At 44.4% G+C, this 22,870-nt stretch overlaps 1 protein-coding gene across 1 annotated transcript in view; it reads left to right on the plus strand.

The window, feature by feature from the left end:
- LMTK2 (lemur tyrosine kinase 2) overlaps positions 1 to 22,870 on the plus strand; it is a 1,522,811-nt gene that overhangs the window by 87,639 nt on the left and 1,412,302 nt on the right. The gene's annotated exons all lie outside the window — the stretch shown is intronic.

The following is a 22,870-nucleotide window of genomic DNA, read 5'->3' on the forward strand; positions in this document are numbered from 1 at the left end:
GGGTGTTCACCAAGGTCATGGCAGTTGTAGAGGCCCACCTGAGCCTTCAGGGAACACAGGTCTTCCCTTACCTGGACAACTGACTCCTCACTGCTCCCAACAGGCATCTACTGTGCTCAGCCAGGGATTACTTCCTGCTCTTGGCCCACCAGTTGAGGATCACTATAAATTGCAAAAAATCGTCCCTTCAACCTGTTCAGGACCTGGACTTCATAGGGGCCAGAATAGACACACTTCAGTCCAAGGCCTTCTTGACACCAGACAGACTTCGCAACTTAACTCTCCATGTCTTAGCACTTCTATAATTCCCGGCCCCACCAGCAGAATTAGTCCTGAGAGCCCTAGGGTCCATGGCAGCAGTTATCAACCTTTCACCCCTAGCCCGCTTGAACATGAGGGTTCTTCAGTGGACCTTACAGGTCCAGTGGTCCATCCTTAAACATCCGTTGGACTCCCCGATTCCCCTCAGCAGAGTCTGCAGGGACTCCCTACTTTGGTGGCTCCATTCCCGAGAGCTTCGGGAAGGGCGGCCGTTTTTGATGCCTCAACCCCAAGGTTTGGTGACCACGGACGTTTCTCGCCTGGGGTGGGGTGTGGGGGGGGGGCATTGCATGGGCAGGATTGTCCAAGCCACGTGGACTCAGAGACCGTTCTGCATATCAATGTTCTGGCGATGAGGGCAGTACTTCTAGCGTTGCAAGCTGTCCATGCCCTTCTTCCTCTGGGGAGTATTGCAATTCAGACAGACATGTCAGTGGTCTGGTACATCAACAAACAGGGGGGGACCAGGTCTTACCCTGTTTGCTGAGAGGCCATGAGAGTTTGGGAGTGGGCGATATCCACCAACCATTTTCTGCTAGCAATGCACATTCCGGGTCAGTCCAACATTTTAGCGGACAAGCTGAGTCGAACTATCCTCTTGCCTTACGAGTGGTCTCTGAACCCCTTAGTAGCAAAATAGATCTTCCTCAAATGGGGTCAACTTTGCTGAAATCTCTTCGCATTGCCTTCGAATGCAAAGTGCAACGAGTTTTTCGCTCTAATTCCCCCGCCGGGGGAGAGCCCCAGAGACGCTCTAGTTCATGCTTGGCCATCCGGTCTTCTTTATCCCGTTAATGACAAAATTCTTACAGAAAGCTCGTCGGTTGGGGAGCAAGGTTATCCTCATAGCCCCATTTGGCCTTGTCAAACCTGGTTCCCGTACCTACAGTCTCATCCCATAGCTCCTCTTTGGATCTTGGATTCCATTCCGGATCTCATCGATCATCCTTCAGGGTTGAAAACTCCGAATCTGGATGACCTCAAGCTCTCTGCTTGGTTGATCCAGTTCCATTAGTGGCTAGGACTCCTGGTATCTCGTCCGCAGTTAAATCCATCCTGGTGGTGGCACATAAGCCTTCTACCAAGAAGGTCTACAACAGTAAATGGAAGTGTTTTTCCATCTGGGCCTGGCGTAGGAATTTGGACCCTTTTACGGCTCCCATTCCAGCAGTACTTGAATTTCTATCTCACATTTTCCATCAAGGGGCCAGTTCTTCTACTGTGAAGGTTCAAATGGCGGCCATTTCCCACTTCCACATTGGGGGCAATCTTGGTCCTTTAGCTTCAACTAAGATCTGGAAGACTTTCTTAAAGGACACTTTTCTTTTAAGACCTCCAGTCAAGAATGCGGTTCCTCCATGGGACCTAACCTTAGTCCTTCAGGCTCTAACTGGTCCACCCTTTGAGCCTGCAGCTTCAATTGACTTGTCTTGGAAAACTGCCTTCTTAATTGCTATTACCTCAGCTAGAAGGGTATCTGAACTTCAGGCCCTTTGTACTAAACCCCCGTATCTTGTCTTCCACAAGGACAGAGTATCTCTCAGAACTAATCCTTCCTTCTTACCTAAGGTGGCTTCCGAGGCTAACATCAACCAATCCATTAATCTGCCTGTTTTCTTCCCTAACTATCAGAACAAGGGGGAGTACAGACTGCATTCATTAGATGTGCATAGACAATTGCACTTTTACTTGCACAGAACAGCTGCCTCTCGCAAGTCGGAGCAGCTCTTTGTTTCCTTTGCTAAGCCATTCTTGGGTAAACCAGTAACGAAGGTGACTCTAGCTAGATGGATATCTCACTGCATTTTGCTCACATACAAAATTTCTGGTCGGCTGCAGCCCTTGGGGGTTCATGCTCATTCTACCCATTCTATGGCTACCTCTGCTGCGTTTTGGTCAAGAGTTCCTTTGGATGACATCTGTTCTGCGGCTACTTGGGCTTCTTCTCATACCTTTATTTTGCATTATAAATTAGATCTGATATCCAGAGGGAGGGTGGCCTTTGGCTCTGCAGTTCTCCGGAATATTCTTCCTTGAGGACCTCTCAAGTTTTTTAGTAGCTGGGGACTCTGTCCCACAGGTTGCTGATCAAATGAAGTTAACTAGTTCAGATAAAGAAGTTATGTACTCTCCATAACGTTCCGTCTGAGTAGGTAACTTCATTTGTCAGCAACTGACCCCCCCTCCTTCCTCCTAACCTGGTTTTCGTGACCTGAATGATTAAGTCCTGGTATGCATCAGGTTAGGATGTTGTCTTGGTGTTGTCTGGTAATTGGGCAAACTCGATCTGAGGACTGGAGGGAGGTAGCAGGGTATTATGGGTAAGGGGGAGGAGCTTGGAGCTCGTATCTCTAGCTTGGAAAGCTGCCGGCTCGGATCCAGGACGGATCCGATACCCACAGGTTGCTGACAAATAAAGTTACCTACTCAGATGGAACGTTATGGTGAGTACATGACTTCTTTTTTATTCCGAATGCAGTAAGCGCTTTTGTCGGTGATAATCCACCACCTTCTTCAGACAATTTTAAAATCACAACATACTGCATCTTAAATAATGCTGAATCACATAATTGATTAATTAAGTACATTATTTCTAAACTACACAGCCAACCCAGAAAAAATTAGAGAAGGCTAAGTCAGGATTTAAAAAATGTCCTAAATGTGGACAAAAATGTCAATAACAGATGGTCACACAGAATGTGTATTGTTTAGGTGATGTTCACCTACAGGAGAACTGTGCCATTTGTCATTCATTTAGTTCTCGTGTTCTTCATGAATGTAAGAGTAAGCTGATAGCTAGGGGATTACTGAAGTCTTCCTTTCAGGAATCATTGGATAAGGACAAATCACCAGACAAAACATCAGAATCTTAAAAGACCTCGTCTTCTAAGTCTTCTTCTGGGTCAGAGCCAATAAAGGGTTCATCAACCTCAAAACTGATTGAACCTTCTACCTCGCTTGAACCGGATGTTGTTACTGTTTGCAGGAGCCGTTCCCCGATAGTGGAGCCTCTCCTACTTTTAAATCTCCAATCCTTCAGTCAGTGGCCTCTTCCATAGCTTCTTCCTGATCCTCAAGACTCTCGGATAAGAATATGGATTGTATGCTGCAGAGGCTTCTGCAGACACCGGCACTAGCAAAAATTTTGTCGGGGCTGACCCTTGAGTCTTCGGAAATGACTAGGACCCAGTCCATGACTTCTGTTCCTCCTCCCATTTGACTCGAGGTTTCAGAGCTTGAGTGTTCGGAGCTGATTGTGGAACCGCCGGAGCTGACATCCCTTCCAGGTCTGTCTGTTCTGACTTCCTTGGTACCGACCTTGGAGTCTAGGGCCGACACTCAGCGGTCGGGTCCGGAGAGGATAGTCGTACTGATCTTTCGGTTCTGATTTTGCCCCTCAGGGGCTCAGCGAGGGTGAGTTCGGCACCTTCCTTGGGCTCGGAGCCCACTGCTTCAGTGCGGAGGGGATTGCCTATTTCTGCGGATCCAGAGGTTTCTTCAGATTGGAGCCGGGTGGCCTTCGATGCCATGAGGATAGTGTTGTCCCTTGGGCACTCACATTATTGGCACCAGCAACCTCCTCCCCTAAAGCACCTGTTTCTGCCTCTGCTTCACTGGTCCCCAAAAGTATAGGGACCCAGAGCCTCAGGTCTCCCCATTAGGTGAGCCCTGCTCTTCAGAGATCTCCCCAGAAGCTCCCACTAAGGAGGTTCCCAGGAAGAGGCTTTGCAAGAGGAAGCATCTGGACTCCCTACAGGAATTCATCACATTGGATACTGACTTAAATGAGTCAGAAGGGTCCTCATGGTCCCCCTCTGAAGATATCTCTTTCAGGGATATCTTGGAAATTCTTAAACAGAAGGGTGGCTGGAAGCCCATTAACCCTACTGATGATGAGTCAGTCCTCCTGAAGGCTTTCGGGTCTCAACCCTCCACCTCTTGGGTGTCCCCACCTTTTGATGAGCTGATGGAACCTATTTCTCGAAAGGCTTGGGAGTCCCCGGATACCATGGAACCTGTCCCTGGGAGGCCTAATAAATTTATAACGTCTCCCCATGACTAGGCTTTCCTTACCAAAGGAGTACCCGTTGATGCTGTGGTGATGGTGACAGCCACCAAGGAATTGTCATCTGTTCATCCTCCTAATAGGGATTCTAGGATCATGGACAGGTATGGAAAGCGCATAGTTAGTTCAGCGGCTTTTGCTCTTTGGTCCCTGAACTATCTCACACATTTTACTAGACTACACAGAGATCTCCTTAAGGAACTAGGAGATGCTCTACAGGGTGCAGTAGCTGCGGGAGTTTCAGATAAGGTAACTTCCCAGCTTGCTACCCTAAATTCCCTTATAAACTCTTCCATGCGTCTGGTCTCGTACTCAGCTGATGGAACGAGCAGGGCAGCGGGTACAGGAATTGCTTTTAGGAGACATTCCTGGATGCTCTTATCTTCCTTTGCAGAGTCCTATAAGTCGTCCGTTGCTAACACCCCTTTTGATCACTTGTCCCTCTTTGGATCCAAAGTGAAGGAAGCTCTTACCAGGTGTGAGCAGGATGGAAAGACTCTGTTTGCCGTAGGAGTCCGTTTTTCCACCCCTACCAGACCTTACTCCAAAGGTCAGAAAGGTGGGAAGATGTGGTTCTGTAAATCCCAAGGAGCTTTCCTTCACACATGTGGTGAACCCCCATCTAGAGGCCGCAGAGGGGGTAATAATGGAAGACGCCATCCACATGGCAGAGGGGGGGCCTGCAGAATCAGGGCGACAGAGATCAGTTGTTTGGAAAGCCCGGTCAGTGCTCCTGAAAGGAGGCCCATCTGTCCATCTCTGGAGGCAGTTGGGGGGCGCTTATCTTTGTACCCGGACACCTAGCTAAAAATAACAAAAGACCACTGGGTGCAAAGCATCATATCCAGGGGTACTACATTCCCTTTGCCAGCCCCCCCCCCCCTTATGAGGAAAAGCCCGGGCATTCCACCCAGTCACAGGGAATAAGCAACCATAGAGATTGCAAAGGTGCTAGACAAAAGAGTCATCCAATCGGTCCCAGCAGACCAGAGAGGATCCAGAACTTACTCAAGGTTCTTTTAGTTCCAGAGAAAACAGGGGACTGGAGACCCATTTTGGATCTCAGCAGATTGAACAAATCTGTCAAAAAAAACAAAGTTCCAGATGGTGTCACTACATCCATACTTCCTTTTGTAGGAAAGGACAATTGGATGTGCTCAGTAGATCTCCAGGATGTGTAATACTACATCAAAATGGCCAAACCATCCAGGGATCATCTGCGTTTTCAGCTGGGAGCCATTCATTATCAGTTTCGAGCTCTGCCCTTTGGTCTCACTACAGCCCCCAGAGTGTTCACCAAATGCATGGCAGCAGTCACAGCTCACCTGAGATGTTTAGGATTCCAGGTGTTTCCATACCTAGACTACTGGCTTCTTACCGCCACCACCAAGCATCAACTCATACAAGCAAGGGATTCAACCTGAAACCTCTGCAGTCAATTGGGTATTACCATAAACTCAGAAAAGTCTGCATTATCGCCTTCCAAACATACCGTTTTTATAGGAGCAGATCTCAACACCGCCACCATGACTGTAAAGCTTCCAACAGAAAGAGTTTATGCTCTATGAGAACAAGTCCTGAACCTTATCTCAAAACAAAAAGCCCCAGCTTCAAATTATTGGGGGCAATGGCGGCAGCAATCCTTGCCATTCTTTTCGGTTGGATGCATATGCGGATACTGCAATGGCTCCTGTTCACACAATGGTCCTTCCAAGAACTTCCAATGTCACACCCAATTATAATAATGAAAGCATGCAAGAAGGATCTATAGTGGTGGCTGACTTCTCATCAAGTATCAATAGGTCGCCCCTTTGTTCTTCTCACTCCTATTGCCACTGTGACCACAAATGCCTCCCTGATAGGGGGGGGGGGCATTTTCAGGGAAGGATGGCCCAAGGCACATGGGAGAAACATGAGGCTCACTTGCATATCAATGTCCTAGAGATGAGAGCAGTGCTTCTAGTGTTGCAGTCCTTTCAAGACTTTCTTCCACTAGGGACTATTGCAATCCAGATGGACAACATGTCACAAGCAAGGAAGAACCAGATACTACCTCCTATGTCAAGAGGCCCTGAGAGTTTGGCAGTGGGCAGCATCCACCCAGCGCTTTCTGATATCAATGCATATCCCAGGGAGGTCTAGTGTGATAGCAGACAAATTGAGCAGAGCAATTTTATTGCCTCACGAGTGGTCCCTGAAAGAAGAAGTAGCGGAAAGGATATTCCGTAGATGGTGCCAGCCTTGCTGGGATTTCTTTGCAACTCTCTCCAACACGAAATGCAGCAACTACTTTGCCCTAATCCCCACTCCGGGGGGATGCCCCAAGGGACGCGCTTGTGCACAATTGGCCCCCCAGGTCTCCTTTACACTTTTCCCCCCATTTCCACTAATACCCAAATTTTTACAGAAAGCGAAGACTCTAGGAAGGACCATCATTCTAATAACCCCTTATTGGCCTCGTCAGATTTGGTTCCACTTTCTTCAGCCTCATCTACTGGAAGAACCTTGGATCCTGGACCCAGTTCCAGATCTTCTGATTCATTTGTTAGGGGCTCTTCATCCTGCACTTCATACCTCAGATTGACAGCTTGGCTGCTTCAATTCCAAGAATAGCCAGGTTCCAGAATTTCTCACCTGCAGCTCAGAACTTTCTAACATCCTCTCATAAATCATATACCAGGAAGTTGTACCTTAGTAAATGGAAAAGGTTTTCCATATGGGCATCTCAAAACAATATTGACCCATATTTGGCTTCAGTTGATCCATTTTAGAGTTTTTGACTGAACTTTTCAGTGAGGGGGCAGCTGCAGCAGCCATTAGAGTTCAATTAGCAGCAATTTCTAATTTTCATATTGGTGATCAGGGAACTACTATCATGTCCCATAGACTCTCTAAAGACTTTCTTAAGGGTACTATCCACTTGTGACCACCTATTAGATCCCCAGGTACACCATGGAATCTAAATTTTGTTTTTTCTCGAATCATCATATCCCCATTTGAACCAGCCTCATCTTGCAACCTGAAATATTTATCATGGAAAACCATTTTTCTAGTAGCTATTACTTCTGCTCGAATGGTTTCAGAGTTGCATGCCTTGTCCATTAAATCCCCATACTTAATTTTTCACAATGACAGAGTTTTGCTGAGGACAAATCCATCATTTTTACCTAAGGTTTGTTCAGAGACAAACCTCAATCAGACTATAGAATTACCTGTTTTTTCCTCAAGTATACTAATAAGATGGAACTTATGCTGCACAAACTTGATGTACATAGGCAACTTCGATTCTGTTATAGACAGGACCAAGGATTTTAAAAAATCAGAACAGCTCTTTGTTTCGTTTTCAGATTCAAAGAAGGGTGCTCCAGTGGTGAAAATCACTTTGTCAAAATAGTTATCAGACTGCATCTCCTTTACATATAACTCTGTGCACATGCCATGACATCATAAGGTAAAGGCTCACTCAACTAGGGCTGTTTCCACATCTTCAGCCTTTCTGACTAAGCTACCAATTGATTCCATTTGTGCAGCAATCACATGGTCTAGACCTCATACCTTCATCACTCATTACAAATTGGATAGGGCTTCCAGTGACAGGGCCTCCTTTGGTTCCACAGTTCTGAGGAATATACTCCCGTGAGCCACCCAAGAAAGATGGTGCTTGGGCCGATAACCCATCAGTGAAAATGAAGGCGAGATAGAACAACTTCACAGAAAGAAGTTATGTACTCACCATAACGTTCCATGTCAGTTGTTCATCTTGCCTTCATTCTTACATCCCTCCCACCAAACCCCCTACCAGTTTTTCTTGAGGACCGGGAAGTTGGTGATATTTAGTCCTTATCTCCTGTATTCTTGATTTTCTTATCGGGGTACTTACTGGTCAGTTTAGTTGGCTGCAAACAAGATCTGAAGGAAGCACCAGTTCATCATGGGATAGGGAATAGGCCACTAGCTGGTTGAAGTCCTCGAGCTTTTGCATTTGGCCGAGTTGGAGCCGAGGATCGACTCCGAAGCCAGATGAACAACTCACATGGAACTTTATGGTGAGTACATAGCTTCTTCTTTGATTCCCTTTCTTATTCCCCTTCCCCAGTCTCATCTTTGTCTATACCTAGCATCTCTACTCATCATCTTTGTCTATACCTAGCATCTCTACTCATCAATCATCAATGCCACCTACGTTAGGATGGGGCGGATCATTACAGTTGGCAAGCAGGCCAAGCAACCTAGATGTCTCTGGAGTCTCACCTAAACATTGGTGTTCTCCTAACTTCCAGGACTGTCTTCCCAAAGAATTTCTGTCCTTGCAAACTAAATAGAGAACTTCTAGAACAATCTTGTGTTGACCAAGGTTTTGCTGCAGGAATGTTTAAGGAGAGGTGAATTGAAACCAAAAGATGAAAGGCTAATAATGGCAGCACAAGATTGTAGCCTTATGTGCACGTTTGGTTTACAAAGTCTGTAGAAAAAAATGGACAAATGCAGGTTCTGTAAAACAGAACTGGAAACAGTTGTACATCTCATTACTGTTTGTGATGCATTCCTTTTGTAGGAACTGTATACTGAAAGGTACAGTAATCTTGTGCAAACACAATGACATAGAAGTAGCTGAGAAATATTGGAAACATGAACCACAAGTGTTATCAACAATGATGATTTGCTCACATGGGATTACCCAATACCAGCAGTTCAAAAAATACATATAATAACACCCTCAGATATAGTAACCCAAGAAAAAAAAGACAAAACTACCATTAAACTTTATACTTAGTACATAAGACACTACAACTGCCGTACGTAACATTTTTAAGTACAGGAATTTGTAAGAAGAAACGAGAGCAATGTGGAAGAAAGCTACCCAGATAGTTACAGAAGTAGTTGGAGCAACAGTACTGATAAAAAAAAAATTACAACCATATTTAAATATGCTATTAATATAATATATATATACATATATATAAATATATATACATATATATAAATATATATATATATATATATATATATATATATATATATATAACCCCTTATGACCTGCAGGAGGATGCAGTTCTGGGTACATTGAGGGTGCTGAACATCAGACTGAAGCAGTACTGGTGCTATGAAACTTAATTGTACTCTAACTTAGGAGTGATGTCCATTCCTGTCAAGATATGTAGTAGTAATAATTACTAACAAAGAAAAAAACACTAAGCATTAGGAGATGCTAAGACAGACTGAGAATTTGGTGGTTGTCTGATATATCAGCAATCAAGGAGGAACTTATTTCCTGTGCCTTGAAGATATGCAAGTGTGATAATGTGTGGTCCTGTCAGAACCCTTCTGGTAATGATGCACATTTCTGAGGGAGCCAGTTCAGTAAAGGACAGATTTTGACTCATAGAAGATACTGGACAAAGGTGCACCACCTTAAAAAATAATTTATTTATTTATATTTGTTATTAAATTTGAGGGCTCATCTTTGGTATTCATTGGTGATGGTAGGCTGGGGTATTCAGAAAGGGTATGCATATTGTGTTTTCATGTATGAAATATATTGATAAAGTGCTTTTACTAAAAAGAACTTTTGAGATGTGGGTAGTGGGATTTAACTCATTAACGCCTATGTAGTGTAGAATGTTGCACCTCTTACAGCCTGCACACGGCTTTGCATTTCAGAGCATTTTTTTCTGAAAATTCAACTTGTAAAGTATAACATAATCAAGGCTTTTCTACTGCAGGACATCCTAGTTTAACAATCTTAGTGTTATTTTATTAATAAATACTTGCCTTTTCTAATCCTGCCTGTTATAAGCTGGCAAGTGACTTAGTCAAAAAGTCAGACCCACGAAAAGTCTGGATGCCATAAGGACTCATGGGTGTTAACTGTAATTGTACAAAAAGGCAGATGTTCATCGTGCATACAGCTGCAGTAATCACATATGGGTTCTCTGCCGTCAGGCAGTCCCTCGGTCGGCCGAATTCCAAAGTCTAGGTCCGGCGTCGGTTGTTGTCCCCTTCTTCCTGACGTCAGTGAGGCAGGGGTATATAAGACACAGCCAACGCCATTTTCTTCAGTCTTTTTTGCCGCGCGGTGCCCGAAGCAGAAGCAGTTCGCAAGTGCCGGTCGGCCAGCTCCTGAATTTATGAAAAATTGGAAACCGAAGTCTTCATTAAAGCTAAGTACCCGTTAGAAACTTTTCTTGCCTCAGACCGATGTCAGAAAAAGTTAACAATTGTATTTCTTGTGGGAAGCAAATACCGCATAAGGATTTCCATTCCCTCTGCATACCTTGTTTAGGCCCAGACCACGACGTCTCGGGCTGTCGCTTTTGCGCTACTTTCAATAAACGCACTATTAAGCGTCGGGCGGAGTTCGCCCAACACTTTTTTGGTACAGCCTTTGATTATAAAATGTCATCGGAGACTCCGACTACCGTTTTGTCCAAAAAACGCAAGGACAAGGACCGACACGCGAGGTCCGCGGTCCCCACCGACACCACACCAAAACCAGCTACACGTGGTCCGGTTTTCAGCGAGACGCCTATGCAGTCCCTGACTGCCGACGACACTTCTTTGGCGGTGTCTTCTGTAACCGAGACCGCAGGTACCTCGACCCAGACTACAACCACCGAAGCCACTGTGAGCGTTGAATCTCCTAATGTGGACAGGTCTACTTCTACCCATGGTGTCTTTAGACCCTCATCTTCCTTTTCCATTAAGGCCTTTACTAAGTCCAAATCAGCCAGGCATCCCAAGAGGCCTGTTGCACAGGGCCCATCTCCAGGCCCCATGCCCAAAAAACAGATGCTTAAAATGGCTGAGGATTTAATTACTCTTATCAGGGGTTCACAACCCCCCCCAGACAAGAGACCCAGAGTGGAGGAAGATTCTCCCTCTTCTGATCAGGGATCCATTTTATCAGAACATTCTGATGTAGAGGAACACTTTTACTCCCCTTATGAAGATTCGGATGCAGAGCAGTCCATCCCTTCTGTATCTCCTCCTGAGGATTTTTCTTTTGGGGAAACCTTGCACACCTTGAGGGAACACTTTCATTGGGAAGGCCAAGACTTTTCTGATTCTAAGAAAAGACTTAGGAAATTTCTTTTGTTACCTCAACACAGACCTCTGGTGATACCTCCTGTTTTGGACATACTTGATGATGTTTATTCGGAGGCTTGCCTTAGTCCGTATTCCCTGCCTCCTGCCCCAGTCAAACCTGATAAGTACTACAGAGTTGCTAACACTCACCAATTTCTTTACAAAAGCCATAATGCTGACCCTGAAACCATTTCTCAAGGCCCCAAGGGAATGAAGGCCTCTACTGCTAAGAACCCACTACCTTCTGAAAGAGAGTCAAGATCCTTAGAAAGGTGGGGAAAAAAGGTATATACCTCGGCCACTCTAGCCATGAGGGTCTTAAATTGGTACTAATGCTGAGGATATACTACGGAAAATGGAAGAAGAAGCCAAATCTATGCAAACTGTCAAAGCTTTTCTACAGGTTCAACCGCCACGTTTTAGCAGAAATTGGCCTTCTAAAAACTGGTCCTTTCCGGCCACAGACAAGCCCCAAAGAGGTAGATACAGGCGCACAAGGGGCAGAGGACAATCACAAGGGTCATATAGAGGCAGGCAATGGCAAACTCCAGCACCAAGAGGTGGCGAAGTCAGTGCACAACAATACAGGAAACAAACCCAATGACTTCCTCCTTTCCATGCCAAGCAAGTCTCAGCTGGCAGCACCCTTGGGAGGAAAGCTGGCATTATTTACAAGAAATTGGCATATTGTCACAACAGACAAATGGATCCTGGACGTAATAAACAGAGGCTACAGATTTCATTTTCACACTCTTCCAAAAATGAGAGGCATGCCAAACCTGCCACACAATCAAAGGGCAGAGGCACAACTACAAATTTCAAAGTTCATAAACATGAACGCTATTCAAGAGGTACCTACTCACGAGCAAGGTCAAGGTTTTTATTCCAGGCTATTTCTGGTACCAAGGAAAGGATCCGACTGGAGACCCATTTTGGACTTATCCATCCTAAACACATTCTTACTCGTACCAAAATTCAAGATGCTCACATTACAGCAGCTTCTTCCCATGCTGGGCAAGGAGTTTTGGCTGGTAACATTGGACCTCAAGGAGGCATACCTGCATGTCCCAATCAGACAAAGCTGCAGAAGATACCTCAGATTTCTTGCAGGTTCAATGCACTATCAATTCTCTGCATTGCCCTTTGGCTTATCTACTGCGCCCAGAGTATTCACGAAATGCCTGGCATCAGTAATTGCCTACTGCAGACTTCAAGGGATACAAATTTACCCTTATTTGGACGACTGCCTGATCCAAGCAGACAGCAAGCACATACTTCTGGATCATCTGGCTTATGTAACACGGTTACTACATTCTCTGGGATGCACAATCAACAAAGAGAAATCCAGGCTAACACCTTCTCAGAAAATAACTTTCCTGGGTGCCAACTTGGACACAAACACCCAGATGGCCTACCTTACGCCAGAAAAACAGGGGCAACTAACTCAATACTTTAAAATACTAGCAAATTGTACCAGGCTTACTGCAAGGAAAATCCTGCAGGCTCTGGGCTTCATGGCATCTTGCATTCTTTTAATCCCTTGTGCAAAGTTGCATATGCGGAAACTTCAATGGTACCTAAAAAAACTTTGGTCTCAGCACAGCCACAGTTTGGAAACAATAATACCAATAATTCCATGTTTACAAAAGGAATTTCTATGGTGGGCCCAAGCATGTCAAAGAAACACAGGTCTCCCATTCTGCAAGCCTCAAGCAAATCAAGTCATCACAACAGACGCCTCAGATCACGCCTGGGGGGCACACATGACAGACAGGTGCATTCAGGGCAAATGGTCCCAAAAGGAAAAGCACCTTTACATCAATCAAAAAGAAATGCTAGCAGTGATGAATGCAATTACAGCTTTCAAGGACTTGCTGCATCCACGACAATTACTGATAAGAACAGACAACACCACGGTAATGTGGTACATAAACAAACAAGGAGGAACACATTCATACCCCCTGTGCAGACTAGCCATGACACTTTGGAACTTGGCTCTGGAATGGCAAATCGAACTTCAAGCACAGTACTTGCCAGGTTTGGAAAACACTCTGGCAGACAACCTAAGCAGGACTATGACAGATCCACACGAATGGAAGTTGCATCCTCAAGTGTTTACAAAGATAATCCAAGCGTGGGGGAGGCCAGACATAGATCTCTTTGCCTCCCACAGGAATCATCAATTGGAAAAGTTTTGTTCAAGGACCTTTCATCCAAAGGCCTGGAGAGTGGACGCCCTTTCATTCAGTTGGACAGCATGGACAGTTTACGCTTTCCCACCTCTGCCTCTTCTGCCCAAGGTGCTCTTGAAAGCAAGAGCAGACAGACCGAAGATGATACTGATTGCTCCAGACTGGCCAAGACAACACTGGTACCCACTCCTGAGGAGCCTAACACATACTCCTCCCTGGTCCCTACCTCTAATGCCTCTTCTGCTGACTCAGCACAGCTACAAAACTCTCCACAATCAGCTGAAAACACTCAATCATGCTGCATGGAAAATTCCTTAACACCACAACAGACCCTCCTCCCCAAAGAGGTGCAGGATGTCATTTTGGAGGCCAGAAGGCCATCTACTAGAAAGGCTTACTCCGCAAAATGGAAACGGTTTTGCTCTTGGAATGAGAAAAAAGGCCAGGACCCTAGAAAACTGAATTTGCCTCGGGTATTACAGTATCTAGCTGAGCTGCTGAACAGTGGACTTTCATTTTCCTCCATAAAAATCCATGCCTCAGCCATTTCTGCAGAATACAACACGGATCCACCCTTATTCTCTCACCCACTCTTTAGACAGTTCCTCAGAGGGGCAAAGAATATAAGACCACCAAGGAATCAACCAATACCAGCCTGGGATCTTAATTACATTCTAGAAAAATTAACATTGCCTCCTTTTGAACCAGCTGCCTCAACAGATTTGCAATACTTGTCCTGGAAAACAGCCTTCCTTATGGCCATTACCTTAGCTCGTAGAGTTTCGGAACTACAAGCCCTCATGGCTGTGCAGCCCTTTCTCTTCTTCCATCAGGATAGGGTTTCCCTTCGAACCAACCCGTCATTTATGCCTAAAGTGGTATCCAGGGTAGCTTTAAATCAAGCCATACACTTACCTACCTTTTACCCCAATCCACAAAACAAAGGGGAAAGGCTGCTACACTCCTTAGACATCCGTAGACAGCTACGTTATTATTTGGACAGAACAAAGCCTTTCAGGAAATCTGAACAACTCTTAGTGTCCTATGCTGTAGGAGCTCAATGGAAGCCAGTTACCAAACAGACTATTTCAAAATGGATAGGTCACTGCATACGGTTGTGTTACTCCTATCATGGAAAATCTGTCCCTACAGGCATCAGATCCCACTCCACCAGGGCCACAGCTACCTCTACAGCCTTCCTCAGAGGAGTTCCTACCAAAGATATTTTGGAGGCAGCCACTTGGAGTTCTGTGCATACCTTCACAAAACACTACCACCTGCCTTTATATTCCAAAACTAGAGCAGGCTTTGCCACTGCTGTGTTGCAGGGCATTCTGGCTCATCCCAGTTCCACCTAGTGCCTACCACCCTGTGCGTAGCTTTGGGATTCTACCCATATGTGATTACTGCAGCTGTATGCACGATGAACATAGTACAGTTTTGTACCTACCATAAATGTAGATGTTCGAGTGGTAATACAGCTGCAGTACAGGTTTCCCTCTTTCCCCTCTTGGTAAAGGCCTAGTGGCTAACACCTCCTCTTACAACCTGATTGGCTTATCCTTCTATGGTGTATTTGCTTGCAACTACTGATTTTTGATTAAATTGCATTGCATGATTATATGTATATAATTTATGTGTCGCCTTCCTTCTGGGGGCACCTGACATCTGGGGCAAGAAAGACTGAAGAAAATGGTGTCGGCTGTGTCTTATATACCCCTGCCTCACTGACGTCAGGAAGAAGGGGACAACAACCGACGCCGGACCTAGAGTTTGGAATTCGGCTGACCAAGGGACCACCTGACGGCAGAGAACCCATATGTGATTACTGCAGCTGTATTAGCACTCGAACATCTACATTTATGGTAGGTACAAAACTGTACTTTTTGGCTTGAGTGGCACTGTGTCCAGCTCTGCGCAGCACTTCACAGACTGTGCATTTGTTCTAGTGTGAATGATAAATGTGAAGGCAGTGCCTGATTCAGGGGCACACAAAGCAGAGACAAGGTAAATTATAAAATGGTACACAGAGAGGGGCTACTTCTAAAGCTGATGCAGCTGTTTGTCCAGGTTGGTTATGTGGGAGTGAAATAAGCACTGGTAAGGTAAACTGTGATATATAAAATATTCTCTGTCATTATGTCATGTACAGGAATTCTGTTATTTATTTGTAGATTTTTATGTATTGTGTATGCTTTTCATGTTTTGATGCTTTATAAGTGAAACTGAAGTATGCAGAGAAATGTTGCAGAGAAATGCACTCTTTCAAATGGGAAATTACAATTTTGTACATCATTTTCATTCTTTAAACAAGAACTTCAAATCTACAGTATTCTATCATTCACTTAGATTTATGAAATTGGTCATCTGATTTTAGGTCACACAGCTATTTCCTTACATACAAAACCAGTCTATATAAAACATTGGTGTGATAAGTTATAGTAAAGATCGAATAAATACATAAAGCAAATAAAAAAGGAATATGCAACTCATTTAACAGGATTTTAAAGTGTATTTAATGTTTATTGTCTCATTTAACTTGGGGATTTTGACATTAGCTAAAATAGTTGTCTTCTGACTTCTCTAATTGCTGCTTTATTGTTAAAATCCCCCCTCCTTCAATGTCATGTGCTAAGCAGTCAACAAAAAATACAAATTTTATAAAATATTTACAAGTATTTCCATGTTTTGTGAAGTTGTTGGATAAGTCTTTGTTTTTTTGTTTTATTTTTAAGACTAACCGCCCTTCAGATGAGGTGTTAAACCACAGTCACATCTTGTCTGAGTTGTGGGTAGCTCAGGTGGTTGTAGTAGATCCCATACCATTTATCAGAAAGAGTAGGAGTACTTTATAAAGTCATAATCCATTTGGACAACTGATGTATAGTTGGTAAAAACATCAAATAACGATATGTATATTCTATTTATTTGTATAGACAAAACTATTCAGGAAAAAAGTCAAATGTATAACCCCCACCTCTTTTAGTCTAATCGCAGTTTAAACTTTTTCAGTGCTTTCTTTGTATCCCACTTTTTGTTCATTTTTTTCCAACCTTCCTTCCTTTCAGTATGTGGCGTAAACAAAACGTCAAGTTTTATCACTAATTTCAACAACTGACAATTTTTTTAGAAATAGTCACAAGGTTATCATCTCCATATCATTTAATCAAAAACCTTGCATTCCCTTACAATCTAAAATACACATTTCTTAATTTGACTTAAATTACATTTTCTCTCTTCTAACTAAAGGGTCCATGAAGTATAAATGCAATTTATTCAGCATCAACTGCCACATTAAATGAACTCATAATACTTTCTTAAAATCAGCTTAACCTGCTCTCTATAGTTTTTTCATTCCCAACTGAAATATCTAGCCCTTTATCAACAGTATAATAATCTGTCATTACTACCACTTTTTTCCTGTCTTGAGGCATATTCCCATTGTATAGTTTCCGTAAATAAATTTTATTGTGGTCTTTAAATTGTTTTGCAATACAATTTTTCTGTTCAGAGTTTCATTCAGTTCCCAGGTTTGGTTGTATTTTCTGTCATTAACCTACTAAATAATGATATAGTGTCACACTTAATTCTTCTCAGAGCCCAAAACAAAGTCAGATTTGAAAAATGCTAAGGAAGCAATCGGGTGCAACAATCCGAAACCACACTTCTTTAGAGTTATACAGGACCCTTCTCCTCAGTGGATTTGACTGTTAACTCCAAATTAAAGAACACACTACTTTTAATAACATTTCTTTCTGAGAGGGAAACAAACTCTTACCAAATAATTTGTTTTCCTGAAATCACTGATTTTGTTAAGTAAGCTTTTTTTATTAATTAGCTTTAAAAGTTTTCCAAGTTGTTCTTGTTTCTCAAATTCTCTATAGAACTTCTGTCCACTGTCTTAATGCATCTCCAATCCCTTACCTTTATTCTTATTCAACTGCAACTCAGCAAAACTTAACATGTCCTTCCTTATCACTATTGCAGTATTCTTTATACTTGGTGTATCCTGACAAGAATAGTCTAACATCTGGCCTTCAAACCAAAGCCTTTACACCTTCCCAGAGTTGTACGTCAGAAGTATGTCCTGTGGACAAAAGCGTACAGTACATATGTGCTGTATGGTTGCCTAATCCTCAGAACTTTGCCACCAGTCCAAGTGCTACATGTTCATTGTGTTTGCTAAAGTCATTACACTTGGGTTATCCTGCCGTCAGGCGATCCCTCAGTCGGCCAGAGTTCCAAAGTCTTGGTCTGGCGTCGGTTGCTGTCGCTTCTTCCCTGACGTCAGTGCGCCAGGGGTATATAAGATGCAGCCGACGCCATTTTCTTCAGTCTTTCTTGCCGTGCGGTGCCCGAAGCAAAAGCAGTTTGCAAGTGCCGGTCGGCCGACTCCTGAGATTTTCATCAAAAATCCAGAACCGAAGTCTTCTACAAATCTAAGTACCCCATTGGGGAAACTTTTTCTTGCCTCAGACCGATGTCAATAAAAGTTAATAATTGTATTTCTTGTGGGAAGCAAATACCTCGTAAGGATTTCCATTCTTATTGTATCCCATACCTAGGCCCAGACCACGACGTCACAGGATGTTGGTTTTGTGCTAGGTTTAACAAGCGCACTATTAAACGTCGGTTTGATTTTGCCCGACATTATTTTGGCAGAAAATTCAATTACACCATGCCGTCGGAACAACCGACTGGGATACACAAAAAGCGCAAAGACAAGGACAGGCATCCGAGGCCCAAAACTGACGAAGCCTCTTCTAGGCCAGTCGCAGGTTCTCCGGTTTTCAGCGAGTCGCCTTCGCGACGACCGCTTCTTTGGAACCACAGACCACCTCTGACTCCCACGTGGAGATGGCTGGGCCTTCGGATACACCAGATTTACGGCCTACCGAGACTAACCCTTCAGGGGGATCCGGAGAAGCTGAACAACCCGCAGCTTCAGAGGGTGTTTTCAGACCTACTCAGTTAACCATTAAGTCTTCTGCCAAGTCTAAAGCCCCTTTAAAAACAAAGAAACAACTTCAACATTCACCAGGACAGGCCTCCATGCCTAAGAAACAGATGCTCAAAATGGCCGAAGACTTAATTACTCTGATTAGGGGGTCCCACCCTCCTCCTGATAAAAGGCCTAGACAGGATGCAGACCGACTCATCCGACCAGGTGTCCATCTCTTCAGATTCATCCTCAGACCAAGGATAATCTCTACCCCCTTATGAGGATTCTGATGCTGAGGAATCAATTCCTTCAGCCTCTCCACCAGAGGACTACTCCTTTGGGGAAACCTTACATACCATGAGGGAGCATTTCCATTGGGAGGGCCAGGATTATTCAGAATCCAAGAAAAGGCTCAGAGATTTTCTTTTATTACCTCAACACAGACCCCTTGCTATTCCGCCAGTGTTAGATATTGTGGATGATGTATATTCTGAATCCAGTTTAAATCCTGATTCTTTACCTCCTGCTCCAGCTAAGCCAGACAGATACTACAGAGTCCCTGACCCTCATAAATTTCTTTATAAAAGCCCTGTTGCTGACCCTGAAACTGTTTCCCAGGGTCCCAAAGGGGTAAAGGCTTCTACAGCAAAAAATCCAGTCCCCTCTGACAGAGATTCCAGAGCATTAGACAGATGGGGGAAGAAATTATATACATCTGCAACTTTAGCAAGGAGGGCCTTAAATTGCCAGTTTCACATGCTTAAATATCAGAAATATTTGATGTCTCAGTTGAAATAAAAAAATGCTTCCAAATTCAGATCTTCCTAACTATAAGGAAATGCAGGATTTATTGCATGCAGCTGAACAAGTGGGAAAACATACTTTGCAATGTGGTTTTGATTCATTAGAGGCCTCCTGTAGAGCAGCAGATGTCCTTCAAGGATGCATCTGCAGTCCTTACAAATGGGTTGTCCTGTCGTCAGGCAGCCCTTCGGTCAGCCGGATTCCAAAGTCTGGGTCTGGCCTCGGCTGGTGTCGCACTTCACCCGACGTCATCACTGCTGGTCTTCGGGTATAAAGGCATCAGCCGACGCCATTTTCCTCAGTCTTTCTTGCCGCGTGGCACCCGAAGCAGAAGCTGTTCGCAAGTGCCGGTCAGTCAGATCCAGAGATTACTACTACCGAATACTACTTAGAAGACTTCTATAAAGCTAAGTACCCTGTTGGGGACTCTTTCTTGCCTCAGCCGATGTCAGAAAAAGTGAATAACTGTTTAAGTTGTGGGAAACAAATACCTCATAAAGATTTCCACTCTTACTGCTTACCTTGTTTAGGCCCAGACCACGACGTAGCAGCTTGTTTAGCCTGCTTCAACCGGCTTAGGTCGGAGTTTGCTGAACAGTTTTTCGCTCAGATTTTGCGTACATTATGCCGCCGGATCCTCCGACTACTCAAATTGTTAAGAAAAAAGGACCGACACGTCCGTGGTTTCGCCGAAACCACGGTTAAGCAAACAGCAGTGTCTCGGTTTCGGCCGAAACCGAGCAAACGGGTCAATCTCCAGCCGAATCCATGACTACTACCGAGGCCCCTTCTACCCTAGTTGAATCGGCCTCTGAAGTTTTGCCTACTACTGCGGTTTCTCAAGATTTATCGGACACCATCCCTTTGGATGTCTCTACCCCAGCACGTGGTGCTGCTAGGCCTCCTGCAGCCATGTCTATTAAGGCCTTTGCTAGGGCTAAAGCAGCCAAAACTGCTAAGTCTGTGCCTGTTAAGCCCCCTCTCACAGGCCCAGTTCCAGTTCCCAAATGCTTACTCTGGCAGAGGATCTCATCTCTTTAATAGGGGGATCCCAATCTCACCCAGACAGGGCCTCTCAACCCCAGAAAAGAGGCCTAGAGCAGAGCCCCTGAGCCAGTGTCCTCAGATGACTCTTCTGATGATACAGACAATACAGACCATCCAGAGGCTCCCTTTTCTACTTATGAAGATTCCGATGCTGAAGAATCGATTCCTTCTGCCTCTCCACCAGAGGAATTTTCTTTGGGAAACCTTACAAGCCATGAGAGAGCAATTCCAATGGCAGGGACAAGATTTCTCAGACTCTAGAAAAAGGCTTAGGACCTTTTTACACTTACCACAACACAGGCCTTTAGCTATACCTCCAGTTCTTCCTGTTGTGGATGATGCATTCAATGATGCTTGCACTGCTCCTGACACTTTACCTCCTGCCCCTGCTAAGCCCGATAGGTTTTACAGGGTCCCGGACACTCATCACCACTTATACAAGGCTCCTTTTGCAGATCCTGAGACTATTCCCCAGGGGCCTAAGGCAGTAGCTTCAACCTCAGCGAAAAACCCTCTCCCTTCTGAAAGGGAATCCAGGTCCTTAGAGAGACGGGGTAAAAAAGTATATACCTCTGCTACTCTCTCAGCTAGAGCTTTGAACTGCCAGTTTCATATGATCCAATACCAAGAGTTTATGCTTGATCAATTAACTAAGAAACTGTCCTCTGATGATACCTTAGATAAGAAATATGTTCTAGAAATGGTGAATAACATTCAGCAGGTTAGTAACCATTCTTTAAAATGTGGCTATGATGCACTGGAGGCTTCATTTAGATCAGCCATGACTGGCACAGTTATAAGAAAGCATGCATGGTTGAAAGAACAGGTCTTGCCGGATCATGTTAAAGCAAAGCTATTAGATGCTCCTATGGATAAGGTCAGTCTATTTGGTTCTCCTGCCCAACAGGTAATGAAGAAAATGGAAGAGAAGGCAAAATCTGTACAGTTAAAGATTTCTTACAGGTTCAGCCCCCAAGGTTTAGCAGGAACTGGCCTTCCAAAAATTGGTCCTTTCCAGACTCCTCTAAAACTCAGAGAGGCAGGAATAGGCGTTCAAGAGGCAGAAATCAATCCAGAGGAGGTGCCTACAGGGGACGCCAGTGGCAAGGCAATAACCAACGAGGCACAGATACAACCACTACCACTGCAACAGGACAATCACAGTGACTTGGCTCTGACACCGCCTACCAGGGAACAAATAGCAGCACCCTTAGGCGGAAAGTTAGCCTTATTTTCAAAAAACTGGCACTATATCACAAGAGACAAGTGGATTTTGCAGACTATAGACCAAGGCTACAGGTTTCATTTCCACACTTTACCAGTAAAAAGAGGAATGCCAAACCTACCACCAAATCCAAAGACAGAAGCTCAAAAACAAATAGCTCAATTAACAAAGATGAGAGCTGTGGAAAGGGTACCACCTACAGAACAGGGCAAGGGATTCTACTCCAGACTCTTCCTAGTACCAAGAAAAGAGAAAAGTTGGAGACCTATTCTCGACCTGTCCGCTTTAAACACATTCATCATTGTTCCAAAATTCAAAATGCTGACCCTACAGCAACTTCTTCCCATGCTGGGCAAGGAGTATTGGCTGGTAACTCTAGAATAGATCTCAAGGAGGCATACCTGCACGTCCCCATACGACCAAATTGCAGAAGATACCTCAGATTTCTTGCAGGATCAGAGCATTATCAATTCTCAGCATTGCCCTTTGGCTTATCTACTAGAGTGTTCACGAAATGCCTGGCATCAGTAATCGCTCACTGCAGACTTCAGGGAATCCAAATTTATCCATACCTGGACGACTGCCTGATACAAGCGGACAACCAAAACAAGCTGACACAAGACTTACAAAGAGTCATTTGCTTACTACAAGCCCTGGGATACACAGTCAACTTAAAAAAGTCAAGACTGATACCATCCCAAACAAGAACATTCTTGGGTGCAGAATTGGACACAGTAAAACAGATGGCATCCCTAACTGCAGAAAACAAGAACAACTTCCTCTTTACTTCTTGGCATTAACAAAGCAGAACAAACTAACAGCAAGAAAAGTACTGCAGGCCTTGGGCTTCATGGCATCCTGCATAATCCTGGTTCCCTATACCAGACTGCATATGAGAAAGCTACAGTGGTATCTAAAGAATCTATGGTCTCAACACAGACACAGCTTAGAAACCGAACTACCACTAATCCCATGCCTGAAACAAGAGTTCCTATGGTGGGCTCAGGCATGCCGGTCAAACCCTGGTTTGTCCTTCCACAGCATTCAACCAAGCCAGACCATCACAACGGACGCCTCAGACCTCGGTTGGGGGGCCCACATGCTGGACAAGTGCATTCAAGGCTTATGGACTCCAGATCAGCAGCACCTGCACATAAATCAAAAAGAAATGCTGGCAGTAAAACTAG

Source organism: Protopterus annectens, chromosome 12.part0, assembly GCF_019279795.1.
Source record: "Protopterus annectens isolate FY-2018-M chromosome 12.part0, PAN1.0, whole genome shotgun sequence".
NCBI classification, from domain to species: domain Eukaryota; kingdom Metazoa; phylum Chordata; order Ceratodontiformes; family Protopteridae; genus Protopterus; species Protopterus annectens.